Consider the following 15,666-nt stretch of genomic DNA (forward strand, 5'->3'; position numbering starts at 1 on the left):
CGAAATTAAGTTAGAGTATATTCTATCTTTGCGACTCGTTAGGAAAAGAAGAACTGGTTTAGATTTCTGGGTAAGAGTAATAGCTAGCAATCCCACAGTGATTTTTATTATTTCTTGCCACCCAAATATACCCTTGGTCACCAAAGTGAAGGCCCCAACTGTTTTTCACAAGCCAGTAGCCTTTCCCATCAAGAGTCCCATAGCCAACCACGAGAACACCATGATTCAGGCTCTCAGTACAGGAGAGGTCGTCGTAGACACCACGTCTGTGGAGGATGAAGGAGGAATGGCTGGCGTCGATGCCCACAGAGACAGGCCCTTTAGTGGCCACTGCTTCTTTCAGGGCTTCTTAGTCCCCGAAGGGGGTGGGGAGGAGCTCAATGCACCTTGAACACGTGGCAGCTCGATTTTTTGAGTGACAGTTTTCGGCCTCAGCTTTGTAGGGATAGGAAGCTTCTGACTCGATGCCTGCCTCCTTTATTGTTATCGGTGATGTACTGGAACGCTTCAGCCATGAAGCCACCCCCGCAGCCTTCATTCCCGTACTTTTCTTTGCTTGAGCAATCCACCAGGTTCTGAGCGCTGAGGAACACCAGCTTCCCTGTTTTCAGCTTCAGCTGCCCTTCAAGGGCTCCCACGGCACTGGAAGCCCAGCCACAAGAACCCTGAAACAGAGGAGAATCGGTCTGGAATCAGTATGGCTTCCGCTGTGCAGAAGACAGCTTCGCCTCAGCTAGGAAGGGCTCCCTCCCCCACTGAGGCCTCCTCTCTCAGACAATTGGAAAGCAAACATTCTCCAGGCAAGGACCTGCCCTGGTGGGGAGAGCATCAGGTCATAGCAGACATTTTGAATTCACTGATTATGCACACTGAACATGTGCAAACTTCCATATGACCCCCAAAAGGAAGACAGATGCCGTATAAAAGTATTTCTTGAGGTTAATAATGATGTGTGGAATTTCCGTGTGTTCTTGTTTCTTGTGCATAAGCATGTGTGTTCCTCTGCACATAACGGTTAGAGATCAGCCTCAGGTGTCTTGGTCCTCAGGACCTGCCTACCTTGTTTCTTGAGGCAGTATCTGTCCCTGGCCTGGGGCTCCCCAAGTAGGCCAGACTGACTGGCTAGTGAACTTCATGGATCCTTTGTCTCAGCCTCTCCAGCATTGGGATGATAAGTGTAGGCTACCATGGTCAGCTTTTTTTGGGTCTAACTCCTGGGCAAGAGAGCCTAGGGTTTTTTCTTCAGCTTTTGTTTATGTTTATTTGACAATAGAAAATTTAAATACACAACGGATGTGTAAAAATTTAAACATTTTACTGTAAGTTCAAACACACACTGAACTCTGCTGTGTCCTTCAGCGTTGGAAGATTGCTTTTGGCTTATGTATACTTTCCATCTGGCTAGTTAGTATTTATATCAACTTTGTGTTGCTCTTCATTCTGGAGTCCCAGAGAGCCTTCCAATAAACCATATTGTTGATGCTTAGAGAGTTAATGTTATGGATAATTGTTAATCAGTAGGCTCTTCATACCAGTAAGCAGGCAGAAAGAGGGGGTTTGGGAAGGTTGCGGTGACTGGGAATAAATTAAGTAAGGATGAGAATAGTTTGTGTGCTTAGCTGTATTGAACCCGAGCAGTATATGCAAATAACACTTGATTTGGTGCGGGACCTACTCTGTGCTGCTGTAACAAAATACCTTGGACTAGGTATTAACTTAATAAACAGTAGAAATTTATTGCTCACCATTCTGGTTGCTGGCGAGTCTAGGTTTGAGGTGCAGTAGAGTGGGTGTGGCAAGGGTATGTATGGCCACATGGGGGAAAAGGTGGCATATTTACAAGGACACTAATCCTTATGGTTTCTACTCTAGTAGCTTTCTAAGATCTCAGTTCCTTAAATTCACTGACCTTTGGGGAAGGATTTTGTCTCACTTAGTGTTTCCATTGCTGTGAAGAGACCCCATGATCAAGGCAAGTCTTATAAAGGACATTTAGTTAGGGCTGGCTTATACATTCAGAGGTTCAGTCCATTATCCTCAAGCTGGGAATCATGGCAGCATCCAGGCAGACACGGTGCTGGAGAAGTTGCTGAGAGTTCTACATCTTGATCTGAAGGCCACCAGGAGAAGACTGGCATGCTCAGGCAGCTAGGAGGAAGCTCTCTCAAAGCCTTACCCCCACAGTGACACACTTCCTCCAACAAGGCCACACCTACTCCAACAAGGCCACCCTTCCTAATAGTACCACTCCCCTGGCCAGGCATATTCAAACCACCACAGGTTTCAACACAGATTTGGGGGGGGGGAACACAAATTTTTATACCACCGTAATATGATTACTGCAGAGCGCCCTCAAGTGAGCATTATTACAAGTTGCAAGTTTTACCCTCTTTGGCCTTGTTGGGAGCTGACTTTTAGCAGAAAGCGGCTATCAGCTTTGCAGCCATCTCAAGCCATATACCCTGACGTGAGACTTGTTTTTCAATAGCCTACAACAGCTGAAGCACACTCTGATATCCCACATATTTTGTTTTGCTGTTTACTGCCCCCAGCTGTAAGGTGCACGTGGTATCCATGCCTGCAAGGCATGCAGTTCACATGCTCTCCACGCCATACATGCCTGCAAGGCGCATGGTGCACGGTGCTATCCACGCTATAGACGCCTGTAAGGTTTATGTCATATCCACACCTGCAAGACACATGGTAAAAGCATATAAATACCCCAGATTTCCCTTCAATATAGGAGAATACGGGAGACAGAGAGACAATAAAGGAGAGAGACACAATAAACGAGACTTGAGACTTGATCAGACCCTTTGTCTTGTCTCCATTCTTCGAGTCTCTTGCCCCACACTCTCTCTCGCTAGACCCTGACCTGCGGAACAGAGCGGGCCGTTACAGTTTGGCTGCCCAACCTGGGGCAGCTCGGCCGTTACATGGCCTCATTGTCTTTTTGCTGTTAACTGCGAATCTCTGATGGTAAATCTTGATTGTTGACTGGATAGGATCTATAGTTATCGTGTGTGTGGCTTACTTTTCTGTTGCTCTGATGAGCCAAGGCAGTTTATAAAAGAAAGAGTTTTATCGAGCTTAAGATTCCAGAGGGTTAAAGTCTCTGATGGAGGAGCAGAGGCATGGCAGCTGGAGTGGCAGCTCGGAGCTCACCTCTCAATCCACAATCAGGAAGCTGAGACCACACAGGGAATGGCATTAATCTTTTGAAGCCTCAAATCTCATGCCTGGTGACACTCTTCCTCCAACAAGGCCATACCAACTAACCCTTCCTAAACAGGTCCACCAAATGGGGACTAAGAATTCAAGCATATGAACCATTCTCATTGAAACAGCTACACCATGGAAATAAATCTCTGAACAGGTCTGTGACACTTTTTTTTTTTTTTTAAATGGGGTTAATTAAGGTGAGAAGACTCACCATCAACATGGGAAGCACAGTTCTGTAGCTGGGATCCCAGACTGAAGAAAAGGGGAAGAGAGATGAGCACCCACATTCACCTCTCTCTGCTTCCTGACTGTGAATATAGTTCCTGTTACTTCCCTGCCATCGTAGACCATAATCGGGAGCTGTGAGCTAAAATAAACTTTTCCTTAAGTTGACAGCGGTGAGAAAAACAATCAGCACATGGTTCATTGTCCCAAATTGCTCTCTCAGAACACATTTCTAGCCACACACCTCGCAAGCCTTGGGTTCTCCTCTGGCCATGTGTCCTTAGCAGCCATTTCACATCTGTGAAGGGTTTTCCCACCCGGGCTCTGATTTAGTACTCCTCTGAGGCAGGGCAGTCAAGCACCCCAATTTTTCTCACCTTTACCTAATTTGCTTCTATCCACACACATGCTATCCTGTCTTGCTGGAGCTGCCTCCCACTGTCTTTCTGGCTCCTCATCCTGTCCCTTCAGATTGCTTAGAGTCAGTCTGCCTGCTGAAGGCAGGCAGAGGAGTAAATCAAGAGTCCAGTGTGTGTTTGATTTTTGAGAAATGATTTCATTGTGTTGTGAGTTCCAACTCTTGCTGGCCTGGAATTCACTGTGTAGACCAGGCTGGGCTTGAATTGTTCTGCCTCCCAGCGCTGGGATTAAAGTCTTGTACCACAATGCCTGCCAAGGGTGCAACTTAAGTTTGACAAGAAAATCACAGACACAAGGGTCCAGGGAAAACAGAAGAAGGGAAGCTGGGTGGGACAAGAGTTGAGATTAGGAGGGTCTGGTAGTGGAATCAGCATCAGAAAAAGCAATGCACAGAGCAGCTGGAGTGGAGGCCACCCTGGGGCATGCTCCCAACAGGATCAGGTAGGAGATGGAGCCTCGCCGCCATCATTTGAGGGCTTTGGATTTTCACTTTGTAATTTTGGGGGGAGGAGTTGGAAAATTAACACAGAGTTTCATGTAGCCCAGGCTGGCTTTGAACTTCTGATCCTCCAGCCTCTATCACCGTCCTGGCGCTACAATGAAAGATGTGTCCAATCACATCTGGTGCCAGAGCCTTGAGCTTTCGGAAGGCTGTTCAGAACCGGCGAAAGATTTTAAGAACAGGATAGCCTGAGACAATTTGTTTCTTTTAGATAAAACAGAGATACAGAAATACATCAATCAGACCTGCAGATTAAAATTCTAGATGAATTAGAGTAGATAGGAGAGTACTGAATTTAGCGTGGATATGGCTTCTGGGGAGAGACTACGCCTCAGCTGATATTCGTGTCCTGGAGTTTACACCTCTGACTGAGAGTGGGGCAGGCATGGTTTTCTAGCCTAGCATCTTTTGCCTGCACTCCCAGAGGTTGTGGTACTGTGGAGGGTGTCACTTACCTCTAGCGACTGTCTGAACGAGGTGGGGGATTCTTATGATGGAGATGCCTCCACTTTTTTTTTTTTTAACTTGGGCTTTTTGACCCCACAGTAGAAGCTCCCTCAAAGCCTGTTACAGGTGCTGAGGGGGTCTTCCGTTTCTTAGTGGTCACAGCCTTGCAGCAGGAGACACATCCGTGAACTACCACCAGCATCAGGAGGAGCTGCCTTCCTCTTTTAGGTGCCTCAGTCCAGTAAAGCTGGATCCTTGGCTTTGGAGGAGAAAAAAAAACTTCAGGATGAGCCACTACGAGGCAGAGCTGGAATTTACTTAAAAGATGTTTAGTGTGGATCATAGTTTCCTGGCTAGTCTATAAGACAGGTTGATGTGCATGGGCACTTGGGTGTGGCTTCTCAGAGGACCTGTCTCTCATTGGCCTGGTGGTGTCTGTGTAGTATACAACTTTCCGCTTCTAAGTTTATAAAAATGATTTATTTACTTATTTTTATTTTTTAATGTATGTTTTGCCTACATGTATGTCCCTGTATTATGATCTGCAGTACCTGTAGAGGTCAGAAGGGGGCATTAGATTCCCAGAGACTGGAGTTACAAATAGTTGTGAGCCACCATGTGGATGCTGGGAATCAAACCTGAGTCCTCTGGAAGAGCAGCCACTGCTTAACTGTTGAGCCATCTCTCCAGTCCTGGGTGGGTTTTTTTTTTTTTTTTTTTTTTTTTTTTTTTTTTTAGACAAGATCTCATCTTGTAGCCATGGCTGGCCCAGAAGTCATCTTGAGATTGGCCTCCATTTTAAAAGAAAAAGAGCCTAAAAATTTGACCTGCAGCTGAACCCAAGCTATACCCAAGTACCAGGAAGGACCCCAATGGCTTGTGTTTGGCCCATACTCTAGAGTTACTCCCTGTCTACTTCCTAGCAACAGTCAATCAAAGATAGTCTGACTGTTTCAGATGTACTTTCAGATCGTTTATGGTTGTTCATGGTTTTGCTTCAAAGCACCCACCTGTTGGCCTAACCCCCCTTGCTTGCTTGCCATGTCCTATAAAACCTTATCCTGATGAAGGCTCAGGGGTGCCCCACCTTCCAGTCCTGCTGTGTCAGGGTTGGCGGAGAGCCCAACTTCAAGCTTATAATAAAGATGCAATTGCATCGAAATTGGCTCCTTGGTGGTCTTTTGGGGTTCTGGGCTTCATGAACTCTTCCTGGCACAACATATGTACACAGGCTAGCCTTGAATGTACGTACAGACATCAGTCTTGGTCTGCCTACCCAGTGCTGGGCTCAAGGCTGTTTGATAGTATGCCCTGCTGTGTATTGGACTTTTGAAATTTCACTGTGTTTTAGTCACTGTTATATTACTATGAAGAGACACCATCACCAAGGCAACTATCGTAAGGGAAAGCATTTAATTGGGGCCTTGCTCATGGTTTCAAAAGTAGTATTTTTCATCATGGTAGGGTGAGTACATGGTGCTGGAGCAGTAGCTGGGAGTTACAACCTGCTCACAAGCCAAGAGAGACTCTGGACTTGCCATGGGTTTTTGAACCTCAAAACTCATCTTTCAGTGACACACTTCCTTCAACAAGGCCACACCTCTTAATCCTTCTAATCCTTTCAAACAGTGACACTCTGCTGACTAAGCATTCAAGTATATGTCCCTATGGGGGCCATTTTTATTCAAGCCACTACACATTGTTCACCAGAGTTCCGAGAGGCCCCCCCTTCCCCTCTTTGATAATCTAGATTATAGAGGGTTCTGGGGGGTGCTTTGGATGACATCATAATTAGATAAAACACAACCACAGATACCAAGAGTTACAGAAGGCAGTTAAAACGTGCCTTTCATTGTAAGTAGGGTTTCTTATGCGATTCCTAGAAAATTACAGGTTTATAGACAGAATAAGCAAAAGTGTGAGTATGGGTAGGCCTAGTCATGGTTAATTACTGTTTAAGGTCTCTGTCTCTGTCTGTCTGTCTGTCTGTCTGTCTGTCTGTCTGTCTGTTTTTTGCCTTTTATTTGCTTTTTGAGACATAGTCTCTCTACATAGCCCTGGTGGTCTTAGGACTCACTAGTAGACTAGGCTGGCCTCTTACAGAGATCTGCCTACCTCTGCATCCAGTACTGAGATTAAAGGTGTGCCGCCATGCCTGAGTATTTATTCTATTAGATATGATCTCTTTAAAAGAAATACTGCTCAATGTAGACAGCCTTCATAGTAGATGCTAACTGTGCTGGAATTCCTGATTCTACAACTAAGGGTTTCAACCAGATCCCTCTCCCTTCCCCTGTCCCCACAGACTTCTCCCTGCTTTACAGCCACATTCAGAATGAGGGAGGAAACAAGGTTATGTCTGGGTCTTGGAAGACCGACCTGTTTCACTCAGTGCCCTGGATGCCCATCTCCTGTGGACTCTAGAAGGCTGAATTCTGAGCAGGTCATCCTCAGGACGCAGCGGTGCATTGGTGGTAGGGAGAAGAGAGTCGGGGACTACCAGGGCTGAAAGTACCTAACTGTGAACTGAGTTAGTGAGCCCCGGCCCCCTGGAGGAGGGGTGGGGCTTTTGAGACACTCAGAGGAGTTGTCTAGTGGGAGCTGGCAATGGTGACTTTTTCTTTTTTGAGATGTGATCTTGCTGTGTGGCCCAAGCTGTCCTTGAACTCCTGCCCTTATGTCTGAGCCTCCTGCCCTGCCTTAGATCACCTTCACCTATTCCCACGCCTCACAGACTCCACCAGGCTCTAAAGCTTTATGTCCTGTTTAACTTTGCTTCCTCTGATTCTCAAATCTGCCCCCAGTCTCCTCTCCCTCCTGATTACACCCCCTGTCTGGTGCCCAGTGTATCTGTGTGAAGGACGGAGCCTGCTTTGCTTCTCCTCCCTCTGCCAGGGTGATTTTTATGCAGGACAGTGATGTTAAAAAGGCTGCACTGCTCAACACTACCCAGCGGCTCCCCGTTGTCTGCTGACATTCTCACACTCCTGAGCCAACTTCTTTAGCATCCTTCCCAACTGAATGGAGCCACTGCTCTTTGTCACAGAAACACATCCAACATTGTGCATGTTCCCCTTTGTCCCTGCTGGGGCCTCCAGCCAGACTGACCCTTCTCTTGTCTAAGCTTCTAGCTTTCTTGATATCAAAGAAAAGCTTAGCTTGGACCTGAATTAGGGTATTAAGCCTGCAGCATAAACTGTTAGCCTTTGTTGGAATTAAACCCACCCAGCAAGGGAGGCTGACTCTCCGTTCTCTGCCCCAGGCCCTGTCTGGTTAGTGTGGACTTGAGTGCTGCTGCCCCTGGTCTGGGAGGGAAAGTGCCTCTTCATGCTTAGTCATGGGACGTCGTGTGCCATCCAGCTCCGAGTGTAATTGGAGACAAGATTATCTTGAAGCGGGTGGTGTCCTTTTCCCTGCTGTTATAGGACTGTTTTGAATTAAATTGTTTTAGGAACAGATGGCCGGCAGAAGGATGTTTTCCCCTTTGTTCCTGGTGAATTGAGTATTTAGCTTGTTTTGGTTGTTCCAAGTGCTGATGGTCTTGCTCTCCAGGTTGGTAAGGAAGGATCATATCTTATTTAGGAAAAGAGTAAAAACTGAAGCCAGCTGTGACATCGTCCATGTGACATCGTCCACTAAATACACCTTGAATTAAGCCAGCATTTTAATATCCTTATCTCATCAAATAGAATCTTGAAAAGAAAGAGTCCCCAAATCCCATCACAAGTCCCGTGCTGATGTTTTGACTGTAATAACATGAATTGTTAGGAAGCTTCACAATGCCATTTATTGTGGTGGTGTTGGCCTGTGGTTATAGTTTTCTAAATTTTTCTCAAGTTCCCTTGATGCTCCAGGGATGCCACTGGTTGTTTATCTGGGCCCCCATTGCCAGAGGAGGAAGTGGGAGCAACCAATAGGAATTAGTCCTAGAGAACCAGAGAGCAGGAGAGGACACTGCTTTGTTCTCTGGGGTGTGCTGAAGACTTTGGCCCTTCAGCTCCCTGAATGCTTAGGTCGTATGTATCAGAGCTGAAGAGCTCTGCTTTTTATTGGCTGGATTTTTTTCCAGCTACAGTTAAAGTTTCCTCAAGGGCTGACAGAGAGGCCACTTGTCATTTAGTGGGGAACTCTCCTTTTTAAATCTGGAGAATACTTATCATATGACAGTCTAGAGGATCAGGGGATTGATGGGACAACATGGCATGTGACCTAGGCTTGGCCCATTGGATCTTCTCTCATCTGGGGTTGCTGGGCTTAAGAGAGAAGTGGAGCCGTGGAGCTGAGCATGCAGAGAGGGCTGAAGCAGCCCTGCAGACAGATCTAGCTAAGGTCTTACCAAGGACACTCACTGCTCAAGACCCCAGCTATCTAGTCTCTACAGACTTGGACTTGAATTCTGAACTTGAGTCTTCTAGTGAATTCTGTCTAAAGTCTTTATGTGGAGTCACTTCCTGCCTCTGCCGACAGTCTTCCCTTGCTCTTGACTGAGACAGTCTTGTATACAGGAAGGGCCACATTTCAGCCCTACACGCATAGGAAAGCCTCAGCACTCATTTTTCAGATGGTGATGTCCAGGAACCCTACATCATATAACTAGACAAGTGAATTGTGACCCAGGAAAGGAAATTGAGCTTATTATGGGCATGGCTTGAAGGGCTGGAGGTGGACCCAGATGAACCTGGAGGCAGAAGGCCCGGGTGTCCAGCAGTTTCTTTTCAGTGTAATGCTTTCTTTTTGAGTCAGGGCTCAGAGGTGAGCGGGGTGGTCCAGGTATTTTAATGAAGAGTATAACTTAGCCAAGGAAGACAGGTGGGTTTCAGAAGGAGAGTTTAAGTGGTTGTGAATGTAAAGTCCTGGGGATGCACATTACGTTACAGAGGCAGAGTCTTTTCTGTGGAACATGCATCACACTGGCATTGCACTGGCTGCTCATAGAGTTCCCACACCCAGTTGTGGCCAGGAACACGGATATGGGAGCAGGAGTGTTCCTAACTTGAAAACCTACCTTCTGGGTGGGGGCAGAGTGTCTGCTGATTACTTGGTGTCTGTGGCCAGTGCTCTCCTCCACCCGCCAGGTCCCTTTGCCCCTTCCCCTCTTCCCTACACTGTGTGTATCTTCCTTCCACATCCTCTTCACAGTGGACGACAGCCCAAATGCATAAGGAAGACATGCAGAGGGGGGACCTCTGTCAGTCTCACTAGTCAGCCGCTGTGTGTCTCTGGTCTCTGTTCCCTTCTGGTTTCCGTTTGTGTTTCTAGCTTACCTGTGTTCATTCCTCATTCTCTCCATCTTCAGTGTCTTCTCCTGGGTTGTATCATCAGTGCTGCTGCAGTTGCATCTGAATTATCTGTGGATGGACTGGAGAGATGGCTCAGCAGTTACGAGCACTGACTGCTATTCCAAAGGTCCTGAGTTCAATTTGCAGCAACCACACGGTGGCTCACAGCCATCTGTAATGGGATCAGATGCCCTCTTCTGATGTGTGTCTGAAGACAGTTACAATGTACTCATAAAAATAATAAATAAACCTTGAATTATCCATGGTGTTGATTCAAGAGACAGGTTCTAAAACATCACATACAGACCCAGCCCCAACCCCACTCTCCTCTCATACACATGCTCCCTGAGCCCATGCCTAACCTGACAAACAGAAATGAGTTATTTTAGTTCTCATTTTGAAAGAATTCCAGGGGGCTGGGGAGATGGCTCAGCAGGTAAAAGTGCTTGCACTGCTCTCCCACAGCACCTGAGGTTCATTCCCAGTCTCCATGGTGGGAGCTCATAACTGCTTGTAAGTACAGCTCCAGGGGATAGGATGCCCTCTTCTGCGCTCTCTCTCTCTCTCTCTCTCTCTCTCTCTCTCTCTCTCTCTCTCTCTCTCTCTCTCCTCCCCCCCTCTCTCTCACACATACACCTCTATAAATCTTAAATTTCAGAAACATACAAAAGTAGATCAACACACAGTTCCTGTGTGGTAATTCAGCATATGAGCATTGTGCGTGATCCTAAAAGATTTGAAACGGAGAAATTACCCTTGGGATAGCGTCATGAAGTTAACCACATACTTCTTGGGTTCACCAGTCTCTCACCTCTGGAATTCAGTCCAGAATCCTACCTTATAAGGGTTTACCACACCTTCTTAGTCTTCTCACATCTGTGACAGGTCTTCAGTCCTTCCTTGTCTTAAAAAAAAAAAAAAAAAAAAAAAAAAAAGACGCAGGGCAGCTGAAAGAAAGACACCCAAGCACTTGCTACGGTGGGTGCCAGTATGACGGGTGAATATGTGATGGGGAGATGGGAAAGATGGAGTACCTGGTGGAGAGAGGGGAGAGAAAGCAAAGAACTGGAGACATAGGCAGTGAGGAACAGGCAGATATAAGGAGCACATGCAACCACCTAAGGCCATGGTGATGTCTGAGGCCTAAGCTGCTGCTCAGGCCATGTCTGGTCCTGCTTATGGTCCTTCTGCAGCAGGGTCTGTGTTGATGTCCCAGGTCCACGTTACTACCAAAGACCATGTAGAAGTCCCTGGTCTGGACTGCCACCGGAGGCCATGTTGAAATCTGAGCACTGTGCTGAGCTGGTCCTGCCCCTCTCTTGACATCACACTGGGGAGAGCTGGCTTCTCCCCTTGCCTGGGTAGCTAGGAGATCTGGGTCTGGTAGCATGGGTACAGGAGAGCTGGCTCTGCCCCTCTTCTGCCATGTGGTGGTTGAGAAAGAAATGCCCCTGCTTCATCACCTAAGAGAGGGGGAGAGCTAGCCCCACCCCTTGTCAGCTACAGCACTTGGGGGTGGGGGTGGGGCAGGGATGGGGATGATACACTCCTTTCCTGGGCAGCACAGAGCTGGCCTTATTGGCAGGGCTCCAGTGATGGAGAGATGGCCCCATTCCTCTCCTGCCATGTGTTGGCGTGGGCAAGGGACTATTGTACCAGGCAGGTGAGCTGGCTCCATCCTTTAATAGCTAAAGCACTCTGGAGAATGGTGTCTTATCTGGGCAGCACAGTAGAGCCCTGGTGGTGCTGGTGGTGGTGGGGCACGGGAGAGCTGGCAGGCTGACCAGCTCTGCTTCTGCTCAGGCCAGATTCGGGGCTCTGAGTTGCCTCACCCCAACATCTGCCCTATCTATGAACTGCTGGAGCACATGAAGAGGCTGGTTCTGTAGATTCAAAGCTGCAGGATCTCTGTGACACAGGGCAACAACATGATATCTGAGAGGAGTCCCATGAGGATCCAGTATTGATAGTACGGCAGAAGCCAGAGGCTTCGAACCAGACCAATGACTCATTGTAATGAACATTTGTAAGTACGGCTGTCTGGGTAAAAGGGTGTACTGTGTGACACACTACAGCCTCCTTGGCGAGATGGTTTTTGTTTTCTTTTGAGGGGAGGTTGCCAGGGTGGAGGGCAGATATGATGGGATGGGGAGATGAGTGGGATTGGGGATCATGATGTTCATGATCAAATTCACAGAGAATCAATAAAAAAAAGTTAATGAGTTTTGTGTCCATGTGTGGGCATGTGCATACTGTGGCATCTGCGTGGAGGTCAGAGGACAACATTTGGGAGCTGGTTCTCTCCTCCCTCCCTGTTGACTCTGGCTTCTCTTGTTTCTGTGGTGCTGCACACTTCAGGGTTGCTGTCCTGTGAGCTTCTGGCTGCTGCTGCTCCCTCTTCCTCCCATCCCGGTTGGACTGCTGGGATTGTAGACTCACTCCACCATATCCAGCTCCTGCTGTGGTTCTGGGGCTCAGCTTAGGCCGCCAATCTTTCGCAGCAAGCACTTAAGCTGCACCATCTCCCTGGACTTCTTCCTTGCCTTTTATGGCCTTGACATTTTTAAGGAGTTGGTCTTTTATGGAACATCTCTGATTTTGGTTGATGTTTTCTTTTGATTAGCTTTTATGGCTCTAAGAACCAAATGACCTCTTGGGGCCCCTCCAGATGTATCTAGTCTCTCTCTCTCTGCTCCAACATGGCTAAACTCTGAGAAAAGTTATCTACAGAAAATCCCTCCCTTCAATTCTTGGAAGCCACCCTTGGCCTCTTGGGGTGTCCAGCCTTTCTGTCTTGACCCCTGGGGTGACCTCTCTCTGTGTTGATTTTGCTTTGTCATCTCACTTTTTGGTATCCCCACCTCTCTGGCTTTTCTTCACTTTGGCAGATTTATCCCAGGTCCCCTGTGCCTATTTGCATACTAGATGTCACTACAGGGGTTTCCTTAGAATAAGCTCAGGTTCCTCAGACTTTAATGGGCATTCAAATCCCCTGGGATCCTTGTGAATGGCAGTGCCAGACTGAATGGGGTTTCACATAGTCTGAGTAGCCGTGTCCTGAAACATGGCCAGACATAGCTGTTGGTGGTCACCTTGGTAGTCGAAGTTTTACATGCATCTAAGTCAGCTCAAGCTCAGCCACTGTGGCTGCCCAAGGGAATCTCCTCTATCCTCCTTAGCTCCCGCTCTTCACCCAGCAGCAGGGGAAATGGACTTCAACACCCATGATTCTGATCATGGTCTTCCGTGGCTTCCTGTTGCTTTACGATCTTACTCGGATGCTCACCTTTGTGTTCCAGGTGCGTCTCAGGCACTGCCCACTTTTTGTTTGTTTGTTTGTTGTTGTTTTGTTTTTTGAGACAAGGTTTCTTGTTGGCTTGGGGCTCTCCACGTAGTCTAAGCTGGCTGGCCAGTGAGCCCAGGGATCAGCCCGCATCTTTCTGCTTCCCCAGTGGTGTGATTATAAACGTACAGCAGTGTACTTGGCTTTTTATGTGGGTTCTAGAGATTCAGCTCACTGCAGTCCTCATTCTTACTAAGCTACCTCCTAACTCTGAGGCGAGTTTTTTGTTTTGAAGCTTGCTTTCTCCTCTTCAGACACTGGCCTCCTCTGCAGCGCTGTCCCTCAGTGGACTGTATTTCCAGTCTTGTCCCTATTCCACTCCTACATACCCCTGCCCCTCTGTGTCTGTAAACTCTTTTCCTTTGAAAAAGGAGAATAGGAATTATGCCAGAGCCCACCCTGGGGCTCGTCGTCTCTTTGCAACACTGTAACGTAGAGAGTTATGTTGGTTCAGGGGCAGACTCCCACACTTTCTTTCATTCCAAGCCAGTTGAAGAAAGCCTATGGACTGTTCCTACGGAACCTTAGCCTGGGGCCGTCTTACCCATGTTCGTACCTCATTCACACCTAAGTGTGTGTGCACAGACACATCTGTACACTCCGAGACTCATTGAGTACTAAATGTGAAAGGCGAACACTTTAGAAACATTGAAAGGTTGCTTAGAAGCACCATCACACCTTTAAGTAGAGGTGACAACTTCTGAAACCTTTCTATCTTTTAAAGCTTATTTATTTAATTAATTTGTTTATAGGCACGTGCATGCCACAGTGTACACGCTGTGGTGTGCATGCAGAGGAGAGAGGACACACAGTGTGCCTGTAGAGGACGCACGGTGTTCATGCAGAGGAGAGAGGACACACAGTGTGCATGCAGGGGTCAGGGGACAGTTTTCAAGTCAGTTCTTCTATCTTTGGGGTCTGGGGCTTGTCAAGTCATCAGGCTAAGCAGCAGGTGCCTTTTCCAGATGGCGCTGTTTAAAGACTGAGAGGAAGTACATCTGACTTAGGATGTTAGACTCTGAAATATAGTAAGAACCTCTTTACATCAGGAAGACATTGATGGACAGTCCAGTTGAAGGACAGGTAGTAGAGGTCACGTGACACAGAAAGGGACAGCATGACCAGCTGGTGGATGGGAGGGGAGTCTGTCTGAGTCAGTGGGCAGGAAGCAGTACACATTAAAATTAAGATTTCACAGAGCCAGGTTGGTACAAATGTGGACACCAAGGGATGCCCAGTACTAGTGAGGATTAGCCACAGCCAGGGTTTCATATAATGCTACTGGGAGTTTAAATTGGCTCATAAACTTTGAGATAATGTTTGTTTGCATGGCAGATTTCCAGATGGATATGTCTCCAGACTCAGTATTCTATTTTTACATACACACACACACACACACACACACACACACACACACACACAATATTGGTAGAAAAAGTCACACCAGAAATGTTTATAATATTAGTTGCCAGTGGTCCAACTTTCCCTCCACAGTAGAGGGATCAGATACACTATATATGTGTGTGGCAGAATTCACCTTTAGTAAAAACAATTAAAAATTATAATTACTATCACTTCTTGCTGTATTGGCTGAGATCAATTGAAGAGCCATGGGTACATGCAAAAAAAAAAAAAAAAAAAAAAAAAAAATCCTGGAAACAACATAGAATGAAGAAAGCGAGCCGTGATGGAATATGCACCATCTAATTCCCGATTGATAAGGTTTGAACACGTGAGTTCTGTGGTGGACTACTGTTTTCAAGGATATGAGAAATAAAGGATTCAAAATAATTCTTCGTGTGGCTAATGGGTAAGGGGCTGTGGAGTGGGACGTCAAAGGTCAGGATCAAACCTGATCATGAGTAGCCATGTGTTCTTTGTATGATGCATGTAACTGACATATTCATGCACACACACGGTATCAAATGGTACTTCTTATCTACCTGGTATCTGGGAGGACATGGAGGACAGAGTATCCTTGCAGAGGATATTGGTGCATTTGGGGCTGGGGAAAGAAGGAAGGCACTGCTTTCTAAGTCAGGGGGAAGGATGCAGGGTGTGGGAAGGCACTGAAAACCCCCCTCAGGACTCTCAGAACTAGAAGGAGAAAAGTTGGTGACCATTTGCCTAGTTGGTCATTGGTTTCATCTGCCTGCCTTTGTGTTTCCAGTCTGAAGAGCCACTGGGGCTCGTCTCGTTTTGTAGGTTGAATGTCCACAGTGAGTTGA

The 15,666-nt window shown here is 47.1% G+C and overlaps 1 protein-coding gene and 1 pseudogene across 4 annotated transcripts in view; one reads left to right on the forward strand and one right to left on the reverse strand.

Annotated features, from left to right (window-relative positions):
* Kiaa1549 (KIAA1549 ortholog) overlaps positions 1-15,666 on the forward strand; it is a 131,056-nt gene that overhangs the window by 37,697 nt on the left and 77,693 nt on the right. The gene's annotated exons all lie outside the window — the stretch shown is intronic.
* On the reverse strand, positions 59-13,986 carry LOC117721007 (cathepsin S-like; annotated as a pseudogene).

This window comes from Arvicanthis niloticus, chromosome 15 (assembly GCF_011762505.2).
Source record: "Arvicanthis niloticus isolate mArvNil1 chromosome 15, mArvNil1.pat.X, whole genome shotgun sequence".
Taxonomy (NCBI): Eukaryota; Metazoa; Chordata; class Mammalia; order Rodentia; family Muridae; genus Arvicanthis; species Arvicanthis niloticus.